This window comes from Delphinapterus leucas, chromosome 5 (assembly GCF_059928025.1).
Source record: "Delphinapterus leucas isolate spDelLeu-1000000601 "Yukka" chromosome 5, BTC_Dleu_Yukka2, whole genome shotgun sequence".
Taxonomy (NCBI): domain Eukaryota; kingdom Metazoa; phylum Chordata; class Mammalia; order Artiodactyla; family Monodontidae; genus Delphinapterus; species Delphinapterus leucas.
Genome location: NC_143133.1, coordinates 82,470,122 through 82,491,742, shown reverse-complemented (window position 1 = coordinate 82,491,742; position 21,621 = coordinate 82,470,122). Strand labels below are relative to the sequence as shown.

The window sequence follows — 21,621 nt, the reverse complement described above, 5'->3', positions numbered from 1 at the left end:
TTTTATACCTTTTTAGATTCACATAATAGGTACACGATGATTAGACATGTGAGCACCATAAGTTGCAAAATGGATGTTGTTCATCACAGCATTCTTTACATACATTTTAATTAATTAATTAATTAATTTAGCTTTGGCTGCGTAAGGTCTTTGTTGCTACGCGCGGGCTTTCTCTAGTGTGGCAAGCGGAGGCTACTCTTCGTTGCGGTGTGCAGGTTTCTCATTGCAGTGGCTTGTCTTGTTGCGCAGCATGGGCTGTAGGTGTGTGGGCTTCAGTAGTTGTGGTTTGTGGGCTCTAGAGCGCAGACTCGGTAGTTGTGGTGCACGGGCTTAGTTGCTCCGTGGCATGTGGGATCATCCCAGACCAGGGATCAAACCCATGTCCCTTGCATTTGCAGGCAGATGCTTAACCACTGTACCACCAGGGAAGTCCCTACATACATTTTTTTCACCAAGAATTTAGTAGAGATGCAAAACGCAATTGTAAAGAGAAATGCCATTGCTCATCTTATTGTCTATTGAATCAATCTTGCTTACTCCATTCAGTTAAACAAAAAAAACCACCAAAATTAATATTATTTAATCCCCTTGTAGAAAAACTAAGTGCTATTTTTGGGGAATAATTATTAGATCTTTCTATACAAACAGGGTATCGTGTTAATATATTTCCTTTGAAATCTCATACAGTACTCTCTCTAAAAGGAATTATGTTAAAACACTGCTTTTCATCTCTACATTTTTATTATTCTTAAAGTGCACTTCACATTGCATTTGCCTACTTAACCAACATGCCTTATGATCTGTGAAGTCTACAAAGGTAAACCAACACTGCCATTGCCCTTAAGTTAGTTACATTCTAGTGAGAGAATTAAACAACAGTATACATCATTATAATTGAGCATGTTAATTAAAATTCACAGTATCCCATATATTTATAGAGATGTATGATAGGGCCCCTAAATGAAATTTTTGTATTAAAGGTTAGAATCCTGTAAAACAAATGACATCCTAAGCTGAATACTGAAAATTGATTAGAATTAAGACAAATAAAGAAACAATTTGTGTTTGTGGAAGAGGAGTGTGTGGGTATGGTTGGGAGTAGAAGAGGATTTTAGGTAATGGGAAGATAAAGATAATTAGATAAGCGGAATATTATGCTCAAATCCAAAGAAAAGGAGAAAATATGGTCCATTGGTGGGTATAGAGGTTAAAAGGTGCTCCTCCTTACCTTCTATGGAAAAAAAACATAGTCCTGAAAGTAGAAAATTTTAAATGAATTTATATTACCTAGAAATGGAGTTTAATTAGTCAATAATATAAATATGAATATAAACACCAATAGATCAACTGGTATATCATTTTCTTTTGTATATCAGAGATAGCTACTGTCCCTCCATTACAGATTCAAAACGATCTAGTTCTTTCTCAATTTGGTTTGCTGTCAGATAGCAGAAACCACCTTTGGTTTGTCACCTTTGCAATAGTTGTGGCATGTGGTTAGATCTCAGTAATAGAATGTTAGTAAAAGTGATCTGTTATTTATTGGAAATTGTAGTTTAAAAAATGGCTGTACTCTTCTCTTCCATGGCAATCCTAGAAGCCAATGTGTCAAATATGGTGGAGCTACAAGATGGAAAGTCTTATCCCTGAATCAAATGTGGAAGGATGCCCACCATGCCACACAAGTGAGAGGCATATACTTCTGATTTGTTCTGTCAATAATATTTTGGAGCTTTTTGTGATACAGTAGCTATCACTACTTCAACTAACACCAAAATTGGCGTCAAAATTTGTGTTCTGCCATATAAAGTATCCTAAAATATTTGGCACTTGCTTAGTAGTTATTGCAAGCAAGCAATGAAAGTGATATTGAAAGCAAGAAGACTAGAGAATTGTGTGATAAGATGGCAAAAATATAATTGATACACGCATTGATTCTGAATGTAATTGCTATCTATCACAAACATACATTGTCTATACCTCTATGGGAAGAATTCGGGTATGAATTTTCATTGTATTTTTGCTTACTACTAGCTGTTCAGCAAGATATTAGAAAAGCATGTGAGATATAAACCTGTGTTATTAAAAACCATTCATATTTTGGGAACCTAAAACATTATGACTTAGCCTAAGCTGACTGACATAAAAATGAGTTCCAGAAATGAGCTACTGATTTTATGAAACACCTAAAATATGTGTTGTCCTAGAGAGTAGTGTCATGGAATTGTATTGGACACTGAAAATCAAATCACATTTTAAGCAGTAGTGCAATATTTTGTAAAACTGTCTCCTGCATTACTTTAAGGTCAGACAATATAACTATTAATCTTATCCTAAGCTGATTGATTAGCCTTTCCTTAAACTCTGATGGCCTCAAGATAGCCAGTGTTAATTTAGAAGAAAACCATGGGGCTAAGTAAGGAAAGAAATGTGTCAGTCCTGAGAATTACGTCAAAAAATAAATGTTGTTGTTACTGACATACGGAACTGAATGAAAGAAAATGGATCAGAAGGCTATTAAGTTTTTGAAGCAATTACATTGTCATAGATTGAGTGTTTTATATAAACCTTTAAAAAATTTGTAGACCTCCATACATGTAGCAACAAGAAGAGGTCCATGAGTGTTTTATATACTTCAGCACCTGCCTAAGATGTTGTCAGGGAGAATAATAGATAAGAAAAACCACTTGAACAGTGGAGTCAAGATCCAAGAAAACAATGAAGGAGAGAATTCGTCCCAGAGAGCAGAACCAACTTCAGTTCAGTGACACAGTGTTGATTCTCTACCTGAGATATAAAGTGGGGCAGTGGGTAATTCACTAGCCTAACAAATTACTAGGCAGCAACTATGGCAACAAAAAGATGAAAGCAGGCTTTCAAAGGATAAAAATTTGCAAGACCAGTCAAATCATACTGTACTTGGGTATTTTCTCCTATAAACTGTGGTCAAAAGAGAGCATAAGACATGTCAAAAGACAGCCCATGTTCAATTTAGGACTTTGTTGACAGGAACAAAATAATTAAAAGGAAATTAAAAATTAAGAGATTAAAAATTTGTGTAAGAAACACAAAGGCAACTCAATAAGGGTTAGAGATAAAGTTATGCCATCACCCCAAATTGTTTTATTTCATCCAATTAACAAGTTCTCAAATGCCACTCTTTGAAGGAGGCTAAGAATCTTAAAGTGGGCTTTTATAGGGACGTAGGAAACATATCTCATAATATTTTATAATATAAATTTTATATATGATCTCTTGTTTTGTGTATCTATTCTAATTCTTCCAAACAACACAAAGGCTTGGCAATTGGTGAGAATGCAGGTCTAGATTACATCATATGCTGGGCTCTGGAAATTACATTTTCATAAGTAATTGTTTATATGCTGAAGATTCTTTCATTTTGAAATGTGTTTGACATGAAGTTGATTTGGGGAAACTTTAATTTGACTTTGAATCTTCAATTAGTGACATTTAAGAGACTTGGTGTTGGGTTAATTCAAATTTAGAAAGTCCTACAGAGGAGACACCATTTCCTGAATACTGCTTCTGCTGAAGGGACCTAGGTCCTCTCCAATTTCCATCTTGTTAAAATTGAATAAACAGAGGAGACAATATTTTGGACTTTAATGTCTGGTATAATTAATTGGAAGATGTCTGTTATTGAGGCATAAGTATTCCTTTTAGCCTTTACTAGAGATGGAAGTTTGTATTTCAACTTGATCCATCATTAGCATTTGTTATTTGAGATATTTAATACTTTTATTTACTTTCATAATATAAAAATCTCTAGTTAGCTATATTGGACAGTGTACCTAGAAATGATATGGAGAATATGCTAGGAAGAAAATGTCCGACCAAAGGTATAGTGTGACCTTTGAGTTACCTTAATTACTATGGAAGGTATGGGGAGAGGTAGCTAATAGTTAAGAGGGCAAAAAATAAACTAATTCAAGTGGTACATTTTTGGAAAATGAACATGTAACTATTTGAATATAGAAAGCAAGTTTCAGAGGATATATCTTTATATAAAAGCAGGCACAGTATTTGATATCACTTAGTAGTACAATATATGTAGTAAAGGTATAACAATTAGAGTGTAAATATTTTATACCCAACTCAAGATACTGGTTATCTCTGAAAACAAAACAGTTGGATGAAATCAGGAAGTTGTGTGTATTCAAGGACTTTAATTCTGTCTGTAAAGTTTTATTTTTCTTTTATTCTTTCCTGGATTTTAGACTTTATAGACAGCCAACATTCTAATATATATTGTAGCAAATTTATTTTTCTGACTTGGGTATTTTAAGAGTCTTAATCTTAAATTTACAATGTATACCTAAATTATTGTTATTTTACATCGATATTGTTAGGACACCATGAGGAATTCATGAAATCTGCAGACTAAGCATTTATAACTCAGATGTGTTCTTCATTTATGTATTAGAAAATTCTTCTATTCTTCTTGTTTTGATCTTTTAATCAGGAATACATTATTACTATATTGTTTCTGCTTTCTTATTCCTCTAGTTATCTCATTTTTTAATCTCTTTTTTTAATTTTTGGTCTTTTTCTTCTGCATTCTGGATTTCATTTCAAGCATTTTCTTCACAGCAGATTCAATATTCTGCAATGTTAATTTTATTATTTTTTTTAACCTTCTGCTTTTCATTTTAATGTCCTAACTACTTTCCTTATATCATCTGGCTTTTTCCCCTGTTGCCTCAAAAAAAACTTCCTTTAAATAAAAGACTGCTGCTTCATAATTTGTCTCTTGCTTTATAAAGTCTGATTTTTCCTAAATTTATTGTACTGTACTTGTACAATTACCCTGATGTTGTTTCCATTTGCCCATGCTTGGACAGTGCTATGGGTTCAGTTCTGTCTTCCAAATTTAATGTATTTGAGTACTAACCCCAGTTCATCAGAATGTGACCTTATTTGGAAGTAGTGTATTTGTAGATGATCAGGTTAACTTGCGGTCATTAGGGTGGGCCCTAGTCCAATATGACTCTTTATAAATCGAGAAAATTTGGACACAGAGACAAACACATACAAGGAGAATGCCATGTAAAGATTGGAGTTATGCATCCACAAGTCAAGGAACTACCAGAAGCTAGAGAGAGGTTGGAACAGATCCTTTACTAACACCTTCAGAGGGAGCGTTGACCTGCCAACAACTTTATCTCAGACTTCTAACCTCCAAAACCGTAAGCAGTAAATTTATCTTTTTAAGTTACCTAGATTGTGCTACTTTGTTATGCTAGCCCTAGCAAACTAATATAGGCTGATAGAAGCTATAAGGCTTTTGTTTTTCTTGCTGAGTTATATAGGAGGACTGGATATTTTGTTTTGAAGAAGGTGTGTGTGTGTGTGTATGTGTGTGTGTGTGTGTTTTCTAGGTAAGATAGTGAGCTGCACATCATGACTGAGATAGTGATGTGCTTTATTAGAAAGGTAGTTAGAACACCCAGACTCTTCTCTTGCTTCTGAGATTTTGGTGACTTTTCAACTCTGGAGGTGTGGCAACTTACCATTTCCGTTGAGGAGTAGCCTCTGAGAATTGGACATTTTTCTTCTAGTTATAATAGATCCTTCCTGCTTTATTGCTGTCCCAAGGAAATTCAAACTCATTGTTCATTTAATCTGTCTTTCCTAAATTCCATGATAAAGTAGGAACAAAATATGGCATATAAATTTGCTTTCTTTCTCATATTGGAAGAGATTACTGAGAATTTTCAAAATTCCATACCCTTATCAGTTAGATGGTTACAAAATACATATCTGAGCAGGTAATATCTCTGTGCTCCACTTCAGTATCCTCTGTTTCTTTCTTGTTGTTTTTGATTCGTGGTTTTTTTGTGTTTGTTTCTTTTTTTTTTTTTTTTTAGGGGGGGGATAGTTGGAGGATGCAAGTATTAAGGGCAAAACAATTAAATGAAGAAATTTAATTTACTGTCTTAACAGTGTCTCTTATTTAAGCTTCGTCATACTTTAAGCTTGAGGGGGCTATTTAACATAATTTAACATTGTACATTTATTAATTCCATAGCCCATTATGAAGAGGAAGACAGTCAAAACTATGAGCAGTCCCAGAAGTGGATTTTCTTCTCTCTGATGCTTGACTGTTTCTTTTGAGATGGGATGCAGTGTTCATTAGAATTTGCATTTAGTCTGGCTTCCAATTACTATTTGTGCCTGATCCTTGCCTATATTTAGAGGATATTTCTAGATGCATTATGTTATGAACAAGCTGTTTCCTCACCTTTATCCCTGCTCCCCCAACACACACACACACACACACACACACACACACACACACACAAAAACCATACCTTGACACAGACTGCCATCTGTATAATCTGCAGCTCCAATGTAAATTATGTTACTGATTTACATCATCAACATGTACACTTGCTATTTTCACCATTGCTCATGCTTTTCCATGCGTTCTGTCTCTTCAAATTAAAGGTTGTTCATTGAGTTTTGCAAAGTTATTTTCCATGAAAATAATGAAGGGATCCTTTAATATGACAAGTTAACCCTGAAACTAGCTTGTAAATTCTTGTCCTATCTGAACTGTATGAGAGAGAAATCCCTGAAGTTTCTCTAAAATGAGTAGCACCCTTTCTTAGCTGTCAGTGTTACTGGAGGTCTTGTGCTATTTTTATATTTTTGACCATTTTCTATAATTATGTGTATGAGAATTCAGTGAGAGTTCTGGGCAGATATCATTTCACCCTGTCATTTTGCTTTACATCCTTAGAAATATAGTGACTTCAGAAGATGCTCTAAATTTTCCTTTTAAGATTGATAAACAAGAACTTTGCTTATTAAATATATTATGCTGATATTATTTAGTAGCACCCAATTTCATTTCAAATACTCTGTTGTTTTACCTTTCCAAATACATGCATTTTATTTTATTTTATTTTTTTATTTTTTATTTTTTTTTTGCGGTACGCGGGCCTCTCACTGCTGTGGCCTCTCCCGTTGCAGAGCACAGGCTCCGGACACACAGGCTCAGCGGCCACAGCTCACGGGCCCAGCCGCTCCGCGGCATGTGGGATCCTCCCGGACCGGGGCACGAACCTGCGTCCTCTGCATCGGGAGGCAGACTCCCAACCACTGCGCCACCAGGGAAGCCCAATACATGCATTTTAAATCATTATGTTTACTCTGATCACTTCTTTCGTATTCTCCTATATATTTTGGTTTCACCAGTGGACAATCACATTGTCCTCATGGGTGTGTATATATACACGTGTATATATATATATATATATATATATATATATATATATATATATAAGCTGCAATGCCAGTTTTAAACTGTTGCAATCAGAGAGGGAAGCAAAAGGATTCCTATCATTTCACATATGACATTAAAGAAAAGTAGCATTCAGTTCTGTATTTTGTCCCTTTTATTATTATTATTTTATTTTAAAAGTGGATAAATAATGTCTATTATATCTGTAAAGGAAGAACCAAACCTCTGGACTTATAGTAAAAATAGTTTATGATTACTGGCACTTTATGAAACACTGGTGATTTACAAGTTACTTCTAAACTAGTTCTAAGTGATTGCCTCACAAATCCCTGTGAATTAAACCTTTCAATTCACATTCACATTCCGAATAACCTTATTTGCAGATTAATAAAAGCTCACGCACTGAGAAGTAGGATAATGTGCTTAATGTCACACACCTAGTAAGTGCCTAAGCTGCAGTTTGAAACAGCCCATTGGCCTAAAAAATCTATGTTCTTAAATAAAGACATTAGGCAGACTTAATAAGGGTTGAGGCAATTATGCTAAAAGCTTTTATTATAATTCCATACACTAATATTTTAAAAAGGAGCCCTAACCCAAAGCACAAAATATAGAAACTAAAATATACACTTAAAATTATGATACTTAGGGAAACATCGAGTTACCGTTTCAGTAAATTGATTTAACTATCTTAATCTATCCTTCTAAAAGATGGATCATACTTACAGCATATTTCTTTCAGAGTTGTTATGAAGACTGTAAAACTTAAGGAGAACATTAAATTTATAAAACTTAACTGAGAAAACTCTTTCAAATTAAATCAATATTTTGACAATCCTTAGAGATATTTAATCATTAATTTCAATTGAAAAACATGCCCAAGTTTTGTTTGCTTGCTTGTTTTTCAATCTTCAGATAAATTTGAGCTTTATTCTTGGGATGGAAAAAGTCATATTGCAATATTGTACAAATATCAATATGCTGACATTTAAAACTAAGGTGGCAAATAATATTTTGAGTAAGAATAGGAGATAACTTATATAAAGCAAGAGTTATATATACCTTGATAATAGAGTGGCAGCATAACAAAAAAGGATGAAACAGAGAGTACTAGACTTTATTTATGTTAATCCTTCTAGGCTTCTAAAAATACTTCTTAAGGCAAAAATGCTTAACATTTCAAAGAGCTATTCTAGAAATATGTGTAATTTTTACTCTTCATATTTCTTATCAGATGTCTATTTTATTATTTAGACCAACACCGTCAACTCTTCTTATGGCCCAAAGATAAAATTGACTCTATGAAACTTACAAATATTACCCACAGAGGTAATACAAACCAAAAAAATTCATTGTCTCAAAAACAGTGTTGTGAGAAGTATATGGATTTTTCTTTCAATAACTATATAACCTTTACTCACATATCAGTTTATATTCTGATAAATATAATATTTGCTCTGTAAGATTACACGTATAATGGAGAATACCATGTATAGATTTATACGAGTAATTGTAAAAAATTCAAGGATTAGGTTTAAATTTAAATTTAAATCATGATTGAATTTCCCTAAGGAAGGAGCAAGATCCTTTTGTAAAATTTCTTCATATATTACTTGCAATCCATTAATTAATATCATTAGCAAATTGTTATCATTGGGTATATTCAGAGAAACTATACAAAATGTGTGTATTTCTGGGCTTCCCTGGTGGCGCAGTGGTTGAGAGTCCGCCTGCCGATGCAGGGGACACGGGTTCGTGCCCCGGTCCGGGAAGATCCCACATGCCGCGAAGCAGCTAGGCCCGTGAGCCATGGCCGGTGAGCCTGCGCGTCCTGAGCCTGTGCTCCGCAACGGGAGAGGCCACAACAGTGAGAGGCCCGCGTACTGCAAAAAAAAAAAAAAAAAAAAAAGTGTGTATTTCTGTTTTTGTACATTTGAGTTTACATTTGGGGGGGGTCACAAAATTGTAATAAAGCTAAGATATGTTGAATATTTGTAATTTTATTGGAAATTATGAGCAAAAAAATCAAAATTTGTATCTGAAACAAATAAGTGTAGCTTTCCTTTTTCCTTCTTAAATATCTAAAACTGCCGTCTAAATTTCATTAATGTTTCTTCTTATTTTCCTCCTCAATCCAATAGAAATTGACTTCCATCTTTACTTTCTTACTGTAATACCTTTTATTAAGGTCAAATATTAAATAAACTAACAGAAACCAAAAAATAAAATGCATATACAGCATGCCACCCCATACAAACTGGCAAATAATAGATTTTAGCCACACAATAGATACCTTGCCACAGCTGATGCTTGTAGACCACTGCTGCTAACAACTGCAAAGTATACTTTTTAAAATTAAATACATAGGGATATTTATGAAGAGCGACATATTTTATAAAGTAAGTCTCATTAAGTAAAAAGAATATATTCTATGTATCTTAATTCTCAATATTCCGAGTCAGAGTAATAGTAATTATAACATGTCCACAACTAAATGAGAATGATAATCTTAAAAGTATAAACTCATGGTACATAGTAAAAGGAATACCTAAAGGAAAGTTTCTCCTTACATATTTATAGAAGAAACATATATTCTTCCCACATAAGAATGAATTAATTATTTTACATTAAATAGAAAAGGAGATAGTATTTGCATACATTTCATCAAGCTCAGAAGAGACTACTAATGCATTATTTATAAATAAATACTACTAATGCATTATTATTTATAAATAAATCATGTCTATGATTACCACATATTTGGGAAAAACAAACCTAGAGCAATATTCTCTTTAACATTATTATCAAATACATTTATCAGTTCTAACATTTCATCGTGCAGTATATCTGATTTGCCGTGTAGTAAAATTCACCATTTTATCAGGCAAAGCAGAACAGACACCTACATAGTCTTAGATATGAAAAATGCAAATATATTAAGAAAACAATTGTGATGTTGTTACTATCATTTATAAAGGTAGGAGTTGCTCAAATCCTACTGATATCCATCATCTCAACTGAAATCGTTTGGATTAGTGATATTCTAGGTGGATTTTTGTGAAACTTGTAAGTAAGCTAATATCTGCTACTGTTTGTGATGAGACAGAGAAAGAGAGTAGAGGAAAGTGTGAAGACCAAGGAATGAGACAGACAAACTGCTAATGAAAATGGATGACAGAATACCTTGATAGTGGTTTGGGAGTGTTTGTGATTAGAATACTCAGTGTTGCTACTGAAAATGAAATATGGTCAAACTCCCTCAAGGCAGCACATTTTGTGAAATATCACTCTGGCATTAGCTCTCTTAGATTTATAAGTACTGAAAAGGTCTCTGCCCTGCGTAAGGGTAATAACATACCCCACTGCCAATGCGCATGAGAATTAACATGGTTTCAAATAATGGTTATAAGCAGAAACGATTTGTTTGCTTTTAATCAACAGTGCTACTATTATCATGCATTAAATATATGCAACTTTAAATATACTGTAATTTTGAGGGTTTTTTTTTCCAGCTGTAAAGAATGATATTGTAGCATGTAAACCATTCCTACTAACCATATGAAATAATTATAGACTACAAAAATATGGACTCAGAGGATACAGGGTCCTGCTTTTCAACAGTCATTTTATGTGTTTCAGTGCCAAATTCTTTCTGACTCTGGCCTTTAACACTCCTGATCTGTTGTTTGTTTACATGGCTTAAAACTGCGTGGATAAATACATACGCTAAATATCACACCCCAAACAAGCCCATGGCTCTTTGGGCAAAAAACAATTTAGAATAAAGAAGAGCACCTTATGGAAGTAGGTAATAAAAACAAATCCAAACTGATTTCATTAATCCAGTTTGAGATATGAAAAATTAGAATATCTATGTTATAAATAATGGTTTAGAGCTTTATTTGGTAATAGGTAATAGCAAACTGATGAAATTAATGACTGTCTCCAAAAGAAAAAAAAATGCACAGAAGTATTTGTATACAAAGTATAAAGAGTTTTTCAGAGTTCCTGAAGCATATGCACAAATCCTAAGAAAACAAATTAAAAAGATTTCTTCATGGAATCTACAAAGTTTACATAATTACATATATATTTTAGTTGTATATGCATATATATAAACATTTATGAATATTTTACATGGGTATCAATATGTTATATACTGATGATTTAAATATTTCATGACAAGATATGCTTAATATTTCAAAACCAAAAATGTATTCTTAAGGAAAAGTTTCAAGTGATTTTCTTACTTTAAAACATTTTGCTATTTTTAAACTGCTATTGACTTTTGTAAATTCTCCAACATTGATGTGGAATCACAGAGAGATAGTTAATTTATAAAATAAATTCTAATTTTAGTTTTCTGCTTACATGAATTCCACATCTTTAATATCACTTAAGACTTTTGTATAAAATAGCAATATTATTGTAAATAACACCAAATTTTGCATTGTTTTAATCAAGCTTAAATTACAAAATCTCAAAGAAGGAAAAAAATATTTAAATATTAAGTTTTATGTTATTATAGAAATTTTTGATTACCATATAGAATATCATATAAAATATAACTTCCTTTTGATGTCCTATTCAAAATCTTAAAATACAACATAATGAAAACTTGTTAATTTTCAAATTATCTTTTACTAAAAGGAGCTCTTAGTTGTACAACTTTGTTATTTACTCTTCTCTATAGGTCATAAATTGCACTGATGCCCTTGAATTGGGAAACCTAAATGCAATGGGGATAACTGGATCCCAGGGTTGCAGGAGCCAAGTGGCTGCACTAAATTGCCAAAGACAGGTGTGCACGGTTACCAAAATGCATGACAGAACAAATCAATAATCAGAATATTCTGACTTGCAAAGATTTGTGGTATTGGCTAGTTGGTCATAGTGTCTATTAAATTCTTCATTTGTATAAGCAGAATAGTTGTAGGTCAAGTGAACACAAGTCTAATTTGAATCATAAAGAGAGTCACACAGCCCATCGCTGAATTCCCAGTATCGAGCCAGTTCACAGACCTACAATGTCTTGAATGGAGGAAAATATGTATCCTTACAGGAAGGACTCCACTACTCTGCCAAAAGTTATATTTTTAATCTTTAATCTTATCTTTAATCTTGTAGGTTCCAAAAGAACCTACAGACTTTTACAGAATATGCATTGGGGAAAAGAAGATGACAAAACTTTTCAGGAATACTGTACACTTGTTTGGCCTGACACTAATTCCAGGAGGCTCAAAATGTCACTGTGAGTTCACCAGTAGAGTAGGAGCTTATGGAGATCAGGTGATCAATAGAATTTTAACTCAGGTCAGATCAGTTCATGGGTCCATAAACATATCCTGTAGTTAATTTTCTCAGTTCTAGAATGCATAATTGGAATAGACAAACTGTATTGGCTGGGTGATTAAGCCTTATTACCAAGGGAAAATTGGCCTGCTACTAGACAATGTAGGTGCAAGAATATGTCTGTAATACAAGAGATTCCTCAGAGTACCTGTTAATGTTATCATACTCTATGATTAAAAATAATGTAAAACTACAACAACCCAATTTTGGCAGGACTACTAATAGCATAGATCCATTAGAAATAAAAGTTTGGGTCACACCACTAGGTAAATACCATGACCATATAGTAGTCTGATTTTTGTTTTTGAGGAAGCTCCATACTATTTTCCATTAGCAGGTGCACTATTTTGCATTCCAACCAACAATGTACAGGATTATGATTTCTCCACATCCTTTTGTTTTCAAATAATAGCCATTCTAACAGGTGTGAGGTGATATCTCATTGTGGTTGTGTTATGCATATCCCTGATGATTAGTGATGTTGAGCCCCTTTTCATACACGTGTTGACTGTATGTCTTCTTTGAAGAAATGTTTATTCAAGTCCTTTGTTTATTTTCTTAATTGGCTTACACATTTTTTGATACTGAGTTGTAGGAGTTCCTTAAATATTTTGGATATTAACCTCTATCAGATATATAGTTGTAAATATTTTTTTCTGATTCCACAGGTTGATTTTACACTTTGTTGATTGTTTCCTTTGCTGTACAGAATCTTTCTAGTTTGATGTATTTCCAGTGATCTGATTTTGCTTTTGTTGCTTGTGCCTTTTATATCATATCCAATAAATCAGTGCCAAGACGAATGTCAAGAAGCTTTTGTCCTAGTTTTTCTTTTAGGAGTTTTGCAGAGTAAGGTCTTACATTTAAGACTTTTGTCCATTTTGTGTTGATTTTTATGTATGGTATCCAATTTTATTCTTTTTTCTGTGAATATGCAATTTTCCCACCATTTGTTGAAGGGACTATCTTTTACCATTATGTATTCTTGGCACCTTTGCTGAAGATCATTTGACTGCCTATATGTGGGTTTATTTATACACTCTCTATTCTGCTCCATTGATCTATGTCTCAGCTCATATCATATGATCCAGCAATTCTACTTCTGGGTATAGGTCCAAAAGAATTGAAATCAGATTCTCAAAGAGATATCTGCACTTCCATGTTCATTGCAGCATTATTTCACAATAACCAAGATATGGAAACAATCAAAATGTCCATTGAGGAATGAATGAATAAAGAAAATGTGGTATATACAGACAAGGGAATATTATTCAGCCTTTGAAAAGAAGGATACCTTCTTTTGTATGAACCTGGAGGACATTTTGCTAGGTGAAATAAGCCAGTGAAAGAAGGACTAATACTGTACGGTCCCACTAACATGAGATATCTAAAATAGTCAAAATCCTAGAAGGAGAGAAGAGAATGGTGGTTGCCAGGGGCTGGGGAGAGAGGGAAATGTGGAATTATTGTTCAACAAGTGTAAGTTTTCAGTTATGCAAGATTAATAAGTTCTAGATATCTGCTATACAACATAATGTCTGTAGTTAACAATACTGTAATGTACACTTAAAAGTTTTAAGAGTGTAGATTTCATGTTGAATACTCTTACCACAGTAAAAATACTACAGAAGCAGAAAGCACTAAAAAAAAAAAAAATAATGACTGACCAACTGAGGTGGTTGCTGAGCACAAAGGGAATATAGAATAGATGAAAGAAGGTGGTTTTAAATACCAGCTACAGGTGGGTGACTAGTTGGAGAAATAAGGACTGTAATTTTTCTTAGTATTTTCTCCTTAATTTTTGTGAGTATGCTTGTGTGTGTATGAAATCATATTTATTTGTTTTTTTCCCTTTCTTATCCCTTTATCATACAACATAATAAGTATTAACTTTACATCATAGTATTTAAGCTACAGGGTATATATATATATATATATATATATATATATATATATATATAATCTTATTGGTTCTGTTGGAAAAGTCTGACTAATATAGTCACAATCACTGGCTGAATCAATGAAAATAAGGGCTAAGTTTGAAATTTGGTCAAGACTTTTAACTACAATGATAAGTTTCATTACATATGGATTGGTCAACATTTTTATACTGTGACTGCCTCTTGAAATTAAGGCTTTAGGAGCTGAAAGAGTTTGCGGAATCTAATGTAGAAGTTTTAAAAAGTAGTATTTAAATCTCACCTCTGTACAAAACATACCAAAAGAAAAGGAGAGGGAATAAAAATAGGTTTTTATTTTTGTTTCTGTTTATTATCTTTCTTCCTTGTGTTGCCACTCTGTGGACATTCTGAAAAGATTCTACAGCAATATTATCTGCTTTTTGTAGAAAATATGTACACTTAGAATGTCAACAGCAAACATTTAACATCCTGAAAAGTATCTCTAGACTATATCTTTCTAAAAACATCCATTTTCACTCAAGCACATACATATACAGACACACACACCACAGAATTTGGAAATCTCCACTATTTTTTGTAACCATTTTTCCTTTCCGTACATTGGAGCAAATACAGATATTGGTTTTTCCTCCACAAGTCTATTTGCATCCATTCTTTTATGTGCATTCACAGTGAATTACCCTAAATCAGCTCGCTCTCTCTCTCTCTCTCTCTCCTCTTTCTTTTTGCTGTTTTGACAAATGGAACAAATTTCACCCATATGCACCACACATTCCTATGCCAGTATCTTCCAACTTTAGTTGCAATAAAGCACATACTAGCTCCAATTGCACCACTGTTTCTCATCCTAATCAAAGTTTAACCAAATGGGAACATTAGTTACAATTCAGTCATACTGGTTATGACAATTTTTAGAGATAAGTCAGAAAATTCAATATTTTTTAGTAGCAAATTGCTTAATAAAGATATCGCAACAGATTGTGATACACTAATGAGTTGAAACTCCCTGGATAATACATCCAAATGTTAACTTCTCATTGAAAAATCTTCCTCACTGAGTTCATAACCTGTTTTACTGGTTATTATTTCAATTGGGCAACTGACATTAGACATTAATCACTGTCTTCCAAATAGTTTTCGTCATGCTGTCTTTCCAATTAAATGGCCTTTCCTATTCTTCTCTTCTGCGATTTAAATCATCTTCCAGACTTTGAGAACACTCTTCCCTATGTAAACGTATGCATTGTAAACCAGGAGAATTTTACAAGACTGTTCATAATCCAGGTTGTGTTAATAGAAACACTGAAACTACACGAAGACCAACCAGCAAAAAATGAATAACAAATTGTTGTGTATTCAAACAGTGGAAGACCATATAACTGTAAACATGAATTAATTAAATCTACAAGCAACAATTGTGGCAGATTCCAGGAAATACATATTGAGTAAGAGAAAAGTGTCTCAAGAAAACATACAGAATAGTTATAACCATACATTTAAAAACATGCAAAGAATAATTATTTATAGATGAAAACATAAAGACAAAAAGAATTATTTAAAAAAATTAAAGCTAATGGTTGCATGTTAATGATAATTATGCCCAGGAAGTATCTTCAAAGAAAATAACAATATTCTTTCTCAATAAGTTTGTGGTTTGTAAATGTCACTTTTTTGTGATGTTTAATGAAAACAGTATCACTCTGCTCATAGTCCATTAGTCTGCTTTGTCACATGATCGTGCTTGACTATAGCAGGTCTGGTAAATTCAGTCTTCCATGAGTTCAAGAAGGAAGGCTGACATGGATACTGTTGTGCATAATACTTTAATTTAGAAGGATGATAAATTTTATACTTAAAGAAACCTATATTTCCAAAATAAGATCATTAACATATTGAACAGGACATATCTATAGGGTAATAATGATATGTGGTTTACCCTAACAGTTTAACTGTGTTTTTTCACTACTCTGACAGAAACTAAATTTTCATTCACTGTTTTTATATTGTCTTCCAAGTTCAAATGAAACCACAGGTATGGCTTCTGATCTGACAATTGAACACATATGCATTATTGCTTTGCACCATTTATCCAATCAAAAACGTTTATTGAGTTTCTACTAAGTACAAAGACCTATTCTACTGTCTGAGGTTATGATGCTTAATAAGTCAGACAAAAATACTTGACTTTTAGAGATTACATTCTATTGGAAAGAGATAATAATGAGCAACTAAATAAACTATTACACAGTTAATCATATTGTTATTTATTTATTGCAGACTTATTTGTTTTAGTTAATTTAAGAAAGAATTTAAATATAAGGGGGTTGGCGTTAATATGGTGGTTGCAAGGAAAAAATAGATGTCCATCACCTTTCCTTATGCTCTGTTTCTTCCTTAGTCTTTAATATGTTCACGTTCCTTGCTGCCTTCTTTAGTTACTTGTATAAATCAGCTGTCAAACATCACCCTATGCTAGTCACCCAGACTCAAAGTGATTTCTATCAAGAGCTGTTAAGTATTGTCAGCTTGTCAGGAATGCCATTGCCTTGTGCTTTTCAACTTTGCAATTGCTGCTTGATTGACACTTTTGAAATTCTGTCAGCATTTCTTTCCTTTGTTTGCTTTATACAGAACAGAAAAGAAGATTCAGTTCCTATCCATTAGCTTGGCAAAATCACAGCATCTGTGAGGGAAAGAACAATCTCATAAATCATGTATTTTATAAATAGAAAAATAAAGATGACTGAATGGATACTACCGACTCAGTTGCCAAAAGGATTACTGGTCTAAAAATTAAACACCTTTAGTTCTCAAACCTCCATATATAGGTTAAAATAACCATAATGAAAAATAAAATATTAAAAGATATTTACTGACAGTCTTCAGTGTACAATAATGATCTTTATTTCTTCAAAGAAACAAGTTTTATTAAGTAGATGAACAAATAATCTATTGTAGGTTCTAAAATCTGTGAGCCTAAATGAACTATAAACCAAGTATATTTGATAATTTTTTTTTGATTTTGCTCATTGCAATATTGCAGAAAACACTAATTGTTCTAAAGATTATTATTGTCCCTTTAGAAGTCATAGCTAAGCTAATGTAAGTGTCACTCTTTGGCTTAAGAAGTCTAAGTGTCAAAACTAAGAAAATGGGAATCACCTACTTACTATTATTTGAAATTAAAGTGATGAATACATAAACAATTAATTATATTAAAGTATAGATGTTCCAAATGAAAAGCTACTATGATATTGTAAGTAATAAACAATTAGTAATACTGAAATGTTTTCATAACATATTCTGTTATAGCTTTTTTATTTTTCAGTGGTTTCCAGATTGAAAATTTTACTGAATAACTATGGAGATATTTTAAGTGCTTGGAGTAGATGACATAGTTTCAATATATTTTTGCTTCAAATCTAGAAGTAGACTTGTTAATCACTAAGAAATGCAGATAGTATCAAAATGAAGGTTAGACAATAGTTAAATGTTTAATGGGCAAGCTGTCAGGTAAATGATGAAAAAGTAAGCCTATTGGAAATGAGAGTATTAATCATGAATGCAAACATATCATACAATATGATTCTAATTTTATTTTTTATTAGTAAATAAATTATATCATTTAAAATAGCATATATGCCGTATTCTCAAACTTGATCAAGATATATGCCTATTATGCTTTAGCTAAAACAGTGGAATTCAAATTAATTCTAGGGATGCAATTTTCTTATTAGGAAAGAAATATAGATATCAACTCAAAGATGGTAAAATGAATGAAAAATTAAACATAGAAAAATAGGGCAAATATTATAAATGAAAATTTTATATATATATATATATGCTGCAATACATTTATTTAAAAATTCTCAGTGGTTTAGACACATTTCTTACTCAAAATTTTGCAGGTTGGCTGCAATGGCTTCATTTCAGGGGACTGATTGGTTTGGATGTGCTCTCCGTGAGCTCTTATTCCTGGTTCCAGGTTGAAAAAGCATCTCTTAACTGGGCAGACACACAAGATGATTATCGTATTGCCTCTTTACATCTCTGCTTGGAAGTAGCATCCTTTTGACTCCTTCTTTATTCTGTTTGTCAAAGCAAGTCACATGGCCCATCCACATCAGTAAGGCAAGGACTCAATTGAGGGCTACATTTGGGAGAGTGAATTTTGCTAAAAATGATATATTTGGCCATAAGATGCTATCTTAACCACACATACGTAGCTTCCTTTCTTCTATATGGAAAAACCACTGAAACCCAAGGAAGATATCCCAGAAGTATCCACCAAACAAAACCTGTAGCTCTAAGTCCTTGATTTTTCAATAATTTCTATATCAGATCTAAGTGAGGTTCTTCCTGGACTGGAAATTTAAGAACCAAAAAGAGAGAGAGAAGGAGGGAGGGAAGGAGAAGGAGAGAGTGGGAGGGGACAGAGAGAGAGAGAGAGAGAAGGTGGGTAGAGAGAGAGAGAGAACTAGAGAAGAAGGAAGGAAGGAAAGAAGGAAAGACACTTAATACAATGGTAATGGAACAGGGTCCTATTCCAAAAGGGGAAGAACTGAAATCACACTGCTGACATCTGTAGAAATTCTGAAATTTGTTATTAGGCCCTAGTACTGCTGCCTGGGAGTATCTTACCAGGCCATTATACTTCATGGGTTTTGGCTTCCCACTCTGGGTGTTTCTGACTATTTTATCACATTATTGTACTTAAACACATTTGAAAGGGGTATTAGGGAACATTCCTTCCTTGCTGGCTGAGCAGTTTTCTCTGTCAGATTTCTGTCCATAAAATATTGGATGCTCAAGAGTAAATTTCCATTTTAAAGTTTCAAAGTTTCTCTTCATTCAAGATGGCAATTTTGCCTATCTTACCCTCACAAAATATCATTAGTTTTTCCTTAATTATTATAACTTGTGGTTTTATTTGATTCCAGTCACAGCCACCCACAGTTCTTTCCAGGAAATGCCTATTTCTTTCTTGACTTGAATACAGATTCTTTGGAAATTTAAGGCATCAATGGCACATGCCCTTAGCCTCTTTTACCTAAGCTTTTATATTTTTTAAATTAATGCATTTTATTGGAGACAACTCTAAATCAATCAGAGGTATCTGAATATAACAGATCTTAATGTTATACATCAAATCTCAGAATTTCTGAATTCTTCTTTTTCTCTTTTATCACTTCTCTACCAAATACTATATTAGCCAGCTTTTGTGGTTTTAATATTATCTTCAAATGTCCAAAAACATCCATGGTTTACAGTAACAAACATTGTTACTGTCTCACTGACCTGCATGCTGACTGGTGAAACTCTGCTTCAGGTGTTATACTGAGTTCAGAACTGGTCCACAGGTCTTCTTTTTTATGAGTGTTAAGTTGAAGAACCAGCTTCTATTTTGGCACATGTTCTCATGGTAGAGGGCAGATGGTGGACAGAAACTTGCCAGGCTTCTTAAAGACTCTATTTGGAGCATATACACTGTTCACTTCCACACAGTACCACTGGCCAAAGTAAATCATATAGCCAAGATGAAAATAAACATGGTGGGAAAGTATAGCCCTCCCGTGGCGGGAGGAGAGATGAATATTTGGTGAATAATAATAAAACTACTACAGGAGGTCAACAGGTCCACACATGCCAATGCTCATGATAAATGTAAAAGGACTAAATTGCCTATTAAAAAGAAATATTCAAACTACATTAAGAAAAAACACTCATATATTCTAAGTGAAAAGCTTAAAGTAAAAAACCCCATGAAGTTCAAATTAAAAAGAGGTATTCAAGCTAATACTAAGAAAATAATATTGGTATAATTAATATCAGATAAAATAGACCTTCTGACAAAATTACTATTCAAGATGGAGACCACCATAACATGATGGGAGAATTTATATTTCCTAAAAAGAAAAAAAATATGATTTCTTTTGTAATCTGGATGCAACTAATAAAATGCCTCAAAATAAAAGGGGACTAATTTGTTAAAACAGCAAAGAGCAAACTAATGAATCCATTGTAACAGAATATAACCCATTACAAATAATAGGATACCTTAAATCTATAAATGAATAAATTAAAATTTTGATGACAACTATGATATATTACATGATTTCAAAATTACTCATTAATGACAAAGGGGAAAACAGTAATTTTACAATGGAAAGGACTGGCAGACATACCTTAATCAAATAATCAAAGTTAACATTTCTGATAATGTGACTATTAGAAAATGTGTGCCACCTAATAGGATTCAATGAAAAAAAAAATTTTCACTTCTGTGATTTTCCTGCCAAATATGCATAACCTGAAAGTAATTATGAGGAAACATTAGACAAATTAAAGAGAAGGACTTTCTAAAAATAACTGGCCTATAATCATCAAAAGTGTCAAGGTCATAAAAGTCAAATAAAGACAGATTCTTTTTTAGATTGAAGAAGACTAAATAGAAATGATAAACAAAAGCAACACGTGATTCTAGTCTGTCACATTCTCCTTTAAAAGGCATTATTAGAAAAGTTGGCAAAATATGAATTGTGTTTGAGGATTAGATGGTAGTAATATGTTAATTTTTTTTTTGACTCTTGCATTTTAGTTATGTAGGAAAATAACCTTATTTCTAGGAAATACATCCTAAAATATTTGGAGATGGTGGTACCTCACATTGACATATCAGACATATGAGCAATCTATTAAAGATTTCTATGGACTAAATTTTTTAGTTAAGTACACATTATGCTACCATAGTATTTTATTTTCCAGAAATAGTCATAAACAACTGTTGTGAGATAATCTTTCTAAATAAGATCATGAGAGCACCAACAGATGTGGCCTTCTAAATTTTGCATAAGACTTCTGAATGCATATTTTGCAAATTTATCCCAAGCTTAAGATAGATACAACTTTTACTGAATTGAGACAAAATTCCAATTAATAGTTTGAAAATGCATTTAATAAAAGAAACTTTTTTTTTCTGTTAGTTGAACCATCTCTTCTCTTGACTAGGTATTTTGATGTTCATTCTCAAAAGCACCATCTACGTCTTATTAACAAGGACATTTTTTCTTATAATAAAAT

The 21,621-nt window shown here is 32.8% G+C and overlaps 1 long non-coding RNA gene across 20 annotated transcripts in view; it reads right to left on the bottom strand.

The window, feature by feature from the left end:
* Positions 1-8,181: 8,181 nt before the first annotated feature.
* Positions 8,182-21,621, bottom strand: part of LOC115801924 (uncharacterized) — a 34,505-nt gene continuing 21,065 nt past the window's right edge. For 6 of the 20 annotated variants that reach the window (XR_016393294.1, XR_016393300.1, XR_016393292.1 and 3 more), the window contains 3 exons: positions 19,840-20,851; positions 18,436-18,629; positions 14,569-17,224 (listed from right to left, as the gene is read on the bottom strand). This is a non-coding gene — a long non-coding RNA (uncharacterized LOC115801924). Of the gene's footprint in view, positions 9,151-11,872; positions 17,225-18,435; positions 18,692-19,839; positions 20,852-21,621 lie in introns of those variants that run through there. The other 14 variants (XR_016393303.1, XR_016393308.1, XR_016393307.1 and 11 more) reach the window with 12 other exon arrangements.